The sequence below is a fragment of the Ochotona curzoniae genome, unplaced genomic scaffold (genome assembly GCF_017591425.1).
Source record: "Ochotona curzoniae isolate NIBS_2020 unplaced genomic scaffold, NIBS_Ocur_1.0 scaffold_4763, whole genome shotgun sequence".
Lineage (NCBI taxonomy): Eukaryota > Metazoa > Chordata > Mammalia > Lagomorpha > Ochotonidae > Ochotona > Ochotona curzoniae.
In genome coordinates, this window is record NW_024467123.1 from 874,333 (window position 1) to 882,742 (window position 8,410).

Sequence of the window (8,410 nt, forward strand, 5' to 3'; positions counted from 1 at the left end):
TTATCAGAGATGCAATTAGAGCACTTAACGGCCAAGGGCTTTGCTCAGCTCGCACCAAGCTTCCTCCAGGTTCTTCCAATTAGTCCTCATCCATCTCTGCCTCAACTTCTCCCATTAGCCCTTCCCTGGCTCCCGCCTCAGGGTGAGAGAGGCAGGGACAGACGGCAGGACAATCAGACCTTCTCGTGGGGAGTTTAGGTTTTTGCTTTTATACCCCAGCCTTCCCAGTTAACCCTTAACAGCCTCGTTCCCCTTGGGTTTGTGACCTAGCTCTGGGCTATGGTTTGCCTGCAGTGCCTGCGCTGGGAAGGCAGTGATGGCTCAGGGGACTGGGGACTCGCTCTGTGTCCCCAGTTCCTGGCTTCCGCTCTGCCTCAGCCTCCGTCACTGGCAGCATTTCTGGGATTGGTGTAGGAGATGGGAGCCCCCTTTTCTCTCTGTCTCACAAACAAGTAAAAAGCAATTCAATCTCACTAGGAGATAGAAATGAGCCTTTTTTTTTTTTAAATTGGAAAGGCAGATTTATAGAAAAAAGGAGAGACAGAGAGAAAGATCTCTACCAGTTGGCTCACTCCTCAAGTGATCACAATGGCCAGAGCTGAGCCATCCGAAGCCAGGAGTCAGGAGCTTCCACGTGGGTGCAGGGTCCCAAGGCTTCAGCCCCAGGCGGTAAGGACTTCTACTCAAAAACCTGAGATCCTTGCTTGAAGTTCTTGGCCATTTCCATGGCCGGCACAATGGCTCAGCTGGTTCCTTTGCAAGTGCTGGGATCTCATATGGGTGCTGGTTCATGTTTGTGTTCTGGCTGCTCCACTTCCCATTCAGCTCCCTTCCTGTGGCTTGGGTAGAGGATGGCTCAAAGCCTTGGGATCCTGCACCTGCATGGGAGACCTGCAAGAAAGCTCCTGGCTTTGTATCAGCTCAGCTTTAGCATTGTGGCTACTTGGGGAGTGAATGAGCAGACAGGAAGTTTTTTTTCTCTCTGTAAATCTGCCTTTCTAATAAAAATTTAAAAATCTAAAACAATAATGAGTATTGACTCTGGCCTCTGAGAATGGCAGGTGTCAAGCATGGGGAATTTCTAGAGACCGCTTCGAAGAGGAGTAAGAGTTCATGGAAAAACACCTCAGCAGCAGCAACACCTGTTTCCTTTTCCTTTTTAAAAAGATTTTTAGAAACGTATTTATCTGTTTATATTTGAAAGACAATCAGAGAGAGACAGAGTGAGGTCCGTTCGCTGGTTCATTCTCTAAACAGTGGCAACGCCTGGAACTGAGCCGATCTAAAGCTGAGCCAGGACCCTCTTCCAGGTCTCCCATGTGGATGGCAGGGTTCCGAGCACCTGGGCCGTCTTCTGCTGCTTCTCCAGGCACTTTAATAGGGAGTTGGATCAGAAGCGGAGCAGCCTGGACTTGAACCAGTGCCCACATGGGATGCTGGCACTGCAAGCGGAGGCTTAACTTGCTACGCCATGGCACCACCCCACTCCCGTTTTCTGTTAGAGTCTTGAACTGTGTGCTGCTTTCTCACAGGGCCTGCGGGGATGGCACCTGCTGGCCTGTTTCACTCACCCTTGCTCCCTGTGCCTTCCATCCGTGGTGCTTTTCTTATCACTGACGGCACTTTAGTTCCTAGGCAGGGATCTGTCTCCAAAGCACCTTATGGGTAAAAAAAAAAAAACTACTGATTGTCCCCTACTCGCCCAAATACTTAAGGGACGGGTGATTAAGGAAATTAGGAGGTCCCCATGGGAAAGGGTTTAATTTCAATCTGATAGCCAGGGAAAATGGATACAAAATATGCAGACCCCTACTGGGAGAGCAGATAGCGTGGTTTTAAACTTGAATTTAAGATCACAGGCTGAATCATAAAGAATAGTAAGAGGGTGGGAAAGCGCACCGAAGGAAGCCAAGAACTAAAGTCTCACACTTCCACAGAGGGCAAATCAAGGGCTGTGTGTCCATTCCCACTTCTAAGGGATCTTAGGGGAGGCTTGATGGTACTCCTAGATAAACAGGCACTTGAACCTGGGCTGCTGTCCTGCTCAGCCCCAGTCAGAGATGGAAGCATGCTGGAATGCGCTCACCCATCCAAAGACAATAAAGCAGAGGAGGAGAGTGGTAAATCGGACTTGGCCGCTGAGCGCTTCACCCGGAGCTCTGCTCCACACCGCTGAGAACAGTCAAAACACCTTTCTCAAGGAGGAGCAAAGACAGAGGGCTTCCTTAAGCTGATCTAAGGGTTATTACAAACCGAGTCATAAAGTCAGGTCCTATTGGCTTAAGAACAGACAAATAAATCAACGGAACAGAATACAGACCCTAGGAGGAGCCCTGACACAGCGAGGTGAAGGGCTTACGCCTGTGTCTGCCGTAAAGAAATGACAAACGTTTGAGGAGACATCTGTGTTGGCCTGATCGGACATCACACGGTGCGTTCAGCCATCCAAGCATCACGTGGTACCCCATAAATACATACAAGCTTTATGTATTAGTTAAAAATACAAAAAAATAAGCCTTTGAAATGTACACCAAAAAGAAATAGATCACACATAAACACTTAATTGTTTTTCTGCAAAGATCCTGAGGCTGCTCAATGAGGGAGGAAAGTCTTTCCAGTTCTGGGATATTTATATGGGGGGGAAAAAAATCAACGCTGACTTTTATTTCATTATTTCTACAGACGTGATTGTGGGAAATGCGCAGCCCTGGCAGGCTGGCACGGGCGATTGTTTCGGCGATTTGAAAACAGGAAAAGTGCCCCCGAGGACACACAAAACGCACAGCATGAGGAGACGATAGATGTGATGCCATAAAAACCTTTGTGTATTCAAAACAGGCAAATAACCTGGCTAGATCGTCTTTCAAACAGAACATATGAATGGGGGCTGGCACGGTGATTTAGTCGGCTGCTCCTCCTTAACCCAGTTCTGGCTGTTGTGGCCATTTGGGGAGAACTTCCCTAGATGGAAGATAATTCTCTGTCACTTTGCCTTACAAGTAAATAATAAATGTAGAAAAAAAAAAAATCCCAGCACGCTGTGTTACCACGGATCAGCTGAATGTCTGCTATAAAGCTCCACCCTAGATAGCAGGTGCTGGTGAGGGCCATGGGGCATGCCAACCCCTTACTGCTGCTGGTGGAGCTGCGACACAACGCAGCCACTGTAGGGTCACTCTGGGACATTTGTGAAAATGGTGCACAGTACTGTTCCTTATCCACAGGTTCATCATCATTATTATTTTTAGTCAAACTTTTATTAGAAAGTCAGAGATATAGAGAGGAGGAGAGAGACAGAGAGGAAGATGGCTGGAACGTTCGAGGTGAGGACTTCAGCCACTAGGCCATAGCACCAGGACCCCAGTTTCATTTTCTAACATTTTGATCAACCATGGTGGGTGCAGGGGTCCAAGGACTTGAGTAATTTTCCACTGCTTTTTTCCAGGCAGATTAGCAGGGAGCTAGCTCGAAAGTGGAGCAGGCTGGATTGGAACTGGCCTCCATAGGAAGTGCTGGAGCTGCAGGCAGAGGATTAGCATACTAACCCACCATGCTAGCTCCTCTCTACACACTTTGAAGACCTCTTGTGCTCATATGATTTCTGAAATGTCTAAAAGCGAGCCCTCCGACGCAGTAGCCTAGTAGCTAAAGTCCTCATCTTGCATGCACTGGGATCCCATGTGGGCATCAATGCATGTCCGGCGGTCCTGCTCTCTGCTTGTGGCCTGGGAAAGCAGCAGAGGATGAACCAAAGCCTTGGGACCCTGCACCTGCGTGGGAGACCCGGAAGAGGCTCCTGGCTCCTGGCTTTGGATCGGCGCAGCTCCTGTCATTGTGGCCACTTGGGGAGTGAATGAGCGGGCGGGAGATCTTTCCTCTCTGATTCTCCTTCTCTCTCTGTATATCTGACTTTCCAATAAAGATAAAAAAGTGAGTCCTTCAGTTGTATCGCATACAAACTGCATCTCCAAGGAAGTTGTTGATGTGGTTGAAAACCAAGCATCTCTTTCCCCAGCCCATTCACATACACCCAACTGCAGGAGTCTTTGCCTCATGCCAGACTTGGAGCAACATTGGCAAAGCAGCCCGAAGATCACGCAACTGCAATTAAAGGCACAGCTCGGAAGGGACTCGAATTGCTTCTGCTCACCCCTCATTGGCCAGCACTAACTGAATATCCCAACCCACGGTGAGGCATGCCAGCAAGGACTGTCCTGCCGTGGGCTGGGAAGGTTAGATTGTGCACTGAGGCACGTCCTCTCAAAATCCATTTTGAGTGCAGATACCAACCCAGTTTACAAAGTAATACGGTTTATTTAAAAAGCAAGGGAGTCACAGAGGTGTGTGGCTTCCAACTCATGAGACCAAACTAGCTAGCTACCTCTCCAGCCCATGTTAATAGGAATTTTGTTATTGAGGCTGGAAAGCTCAGCAGGAAGGTGCAAGTTGGAGAGCTGCTGAGGACCTGTTTTTCGCTTCTGGGCTGGCGCTTTGCATGATGAGTGTCTGTGTGGCCTACGTGTGTGGGAAAGGCACGGCTGGGTCTCCCCAGTGGTGGCGTTGAAAGATGGTGGGATCTTTGAGAGATACGGCCTAGTGGCAAATGATGGGGTCTCCGGCACAGCTCTGGAGAGATGCAGGCTGACCTCTTGGGTGTGTCGCAGCCTCTCTCGGCACATCTCGCTTGCATGAGCTCCCACCGTGTGAGGCTGTCGCCCTGTTGGAGACCGGCCAGAGCAGACGGGACCACCCACCCTGGGACTAGCAGCCTGCCAGAGTCCTTTGTCAAGTGGTGAGCCTCAGGTGTTTGGTGTCACCACAGAAAATGCACTCAGAGAGCTGGTGACGGTTACGGGATTTGCAGGGAAGTCTCTGAGCTACTGCAGCCCCAGCAGGTGGCGCCGTCAGCTCAGGTGGGCCAGCCAACGCCAGGTCGGGCTCCTGGCCGTCCGGAAGGTCCCTTTCCCATCTCTGTCCCACTCCCCGGCTTTGGGACTGGGACTGTGGTCCTCGCAGGTGCTGCAGACGATGGTCTGCCTGCAGCCGAGGAGGTGATGCTGATGGGGGTGCCAAATGGGTACCAGGAGCAGACAGACTTCCCTGGGCACACCGGGGTCCGTTTCTTTCACCTGTTGCTTTTCCTGGGAAGCTAGTTCTTCCACGCATCTTGTTTCCAAATAGTCTCTCTTCTCTCTTTCTTCCTTTTTAGAATCAAGATGGTTCTGGAATTATAAGAACAATGCAATTTACAGTGCAAAACGCAGAATAAGAAAAAGAGAGGAAAAAAAAACTGTCATGAATGTTATCACATAGGATAGGAAAAAACCCTGAGGAAAATGGCTGTTTTTGGATGCACTTTAAAGCTACAAATACACAGGGCTGGTGTTGTGGCATAGTGGGTAAAGCTTTTGTCTGCGGCGTTGGCATCCCATATGGGCACCAGTTCATGTCCTGGCTGCTCCACTTTGGTTTAGCTTCCTGCTAGTGGCCTGGGAAAGCAGTGGAACATGGCCTCCTGGGGAGAGAACCAATACATGGAAGCTCTTTTTCTCTCTTAACACTCCCCAATGCTGACTCTCAAAATAAATGAATAAATATTTTATAAAGATTGATTTATTTTTTATTGGAAAGGCAGATCTGATTTATGGAGAGAAGAGACAGAAAGAGCCTCCATCTGCTGGTTCACTCCCCAAAGTGTCACAATGGCTGGAGTGGAGCAAGTCTGGACCCAGGAGTTTCCTTTAGGTCTCCCAGGTGGGTGCAGGGTCCCAAGGCTTTGGGCCGTCCTCGACTGCTTTCCCAGGCTATAAGCAGGGAGCTGGATGGGAAGTGGAGCAGCGGGACATTAACCAGCACCCACATGGGACTCCAGTACTTGCTAAATGAAGGTTTAGCCATTGTGCTGGACCTCAAATGAGTCTTCAAAAAAGCAAACATAGGGCTCGGTGCTGTGGCCTAGCGGCTAAAGTCCTCGCCTTGAACGCACCATGATCCCATATGGGCACCGGTTCTAATCCAAAGCCTTGGGACCCTGCACCCATGTGGCAAGCCCGGAGGAAGTTCCTGGCTCCTGGCTTTGGATCAGCACCGGCCGTGGTGGTTACTCGGGGAGTGAATCATTGGACGGAAGATCTTCCTCTCTGTCTCTCTTCCTCTCTGTGTATCTGCCTTTCCAATAAAAATAAATAAATCTTTTAAAAAAGAGCAAACATAAATGCAAATGTACATAACACAGCAATGTATCATTATACACTAATATATCATTCAACATTACCTACTATTAGTTATGTTAATATATTTAAAAAAATATTTATCTGAAAGGCCGAGTTACAGAGAAGAGACAGACAGAAAGCTCTTCTACTGTCCAGCTCACTCTCCAAATGGTAACAGCAGCCGGAGCTGAGTTGATCGGAAGCCAGGTGTCAGGAGCTTCTTCCGGGTCTCCCATGTGAGTGCAGGACCCGAGCACTTGGCCTACCCTCCGTGGCTTTCTCAGGGGCAAGTAGCGCTTCAGCCCCTGTATATCAACATTTTAGCATCAGCATGAACAAAATCATCGGTATAAAGAAAATATTATGAATTAAAACCGCCAGACACCAACTAGGGTTCCAGGGGCAGGCCGGTTTGTATTAGAGGGGTGGGGGAAACACACCAATGCCATGGGGGCCACCTGGGTGCCCGACATTGCCCGCCCACAAAAGGCCCCTTGTCCCCATCCCCTCGCCCTCTGCAGCTGTCATAACACTGGGCTCAGCGCTCCTGTCCTCCGGTCTCATGTTTGCACACGGTGCCCCCTCCCTGCCCCCTTCCCTGGGGCCACACAGGGGACCCTTCCTGTCCCAGAGTTACGGAGTTCCAGCTGATGGGCACCTGAGCTGCCCGGCCAGGGTTAGGTAGGGGTCCTGGGAAACCTGTTTTGCAATGGTTTCTCTCCTTGAGAGCCTGGCGGGATGGCGGGGCTGGGGCAGGTTGCAGTCCAGAAAGACTCCTGATCCCCACAACTCGCGGCTCGTTTCTTTTTCCCCCTGCTTTCTTAGAACAAACGGTAGAGGCTTTTCATCCAAGTCAGAGGCGGTGGACCGAGAGTCTGCCAGGCTCGCCAAGGTTCACTCTGATCTTCGTCTGCGCTCTGATTTCCTAAACCCAGGGTCAAGGCTCGGAGTGAGCAGGTGCAGCCGCCGCATCCCCAGACGCGAAGCGCGTGCGGCGGCCTGTATGGGGCCGATGGACCAGCGGGCGGCAGCAGAGCGCCGCCGAGCCGAGCTGCTGCGCTGGGAGCCGCAGGGTCTGCGTCCACTTGGCATCGCCTCCCGCCAAGGCCAGCCTAGCCTCGCACTTGGGTGGCCCTGCGTGAGGGGTCCTTTTCCCCCGGCAATCCTAGGGTCCTCAGCCCAACGGTGCAGAACAGAACCTAGCCTATGCATGTGTCTGCCGAGTGGGTGTTTTGTCCATTTTTCAAATTAGGGAAGAAAGGAACCAGGAGCCTCTTGCAGGTCTCGCACACGGGTGCAGGGGCCCAAGCATTTGGGCCATCCTCCGCTGCTTTTCCAGGTACATTGGCAGGAAGCCGGATCGGAAGTGGAGCAGCTGGGACTCCAACCGGTGTCCACATGCGATGCTTGGCATGGCAGGCAGTGGTTAACCTCCACCAGCCCCCCGTTTTTCCCTTCTCCTCTGGTGCCTGGCTGCTTCTGACCTGCAGGAGCAGCGCGAGGAAGTGACAGGCACTGCAAGGTTTACCGCACAGCCCTCTCTAATCCTCTCTAATCCTCCACAAGCCCTTTGCGATCCACAGCAGCTCCTGGGTCCAAGGGTGTGGTGCTGTTGGAGCCCGGGGGCAGTGGGGAAGTCCTGGGGCTGCTGAATCTCCTTGGAGCGTTGAAACCCTGGAGATGCAAGGCAGGGAGTCCTCCCTATTCAGACCACCGCCCTCACCGGCAGCCCTGCTCCTGCTTCCTGGGTTGACTTTTCTGCGTGCATTTTATGCCCCTGTCACTGTACACATCTGGAAAGCGGAGCTGTCTCTGCCTGCGTCTGCGTGTCTGCCTCTCAGACAGAATATTAAAAAGAAGGGAGAGGGCCCGGCGCCATGGCCTAGTGGCTAAAGTCCTCACTTTGAACGTGCCAGGATCCCATATGGGCGCCAGTTCTAATCCCAGCATCACCACTTCCCATCCAGCTCCCTGCCTGTGGCCTGGGAAAACAGTCGAGCACGGCCCAAAGCCTTGGGACCCTGCACCCGTGTGGGAGACCCAGGAAGGAAGTTTCTGGCTCCTGGTTTCGGATTGGCGCATCACCGGCTGTTGCAGTCACTTGGGGAGTGAATCATTGGACGGAAGATCTTCCTCTCTGTCTCTCCTCCTCTCTGTATATCTGACTTTGTAATTAAAAAAAAAAAAAAAAGAAGGGA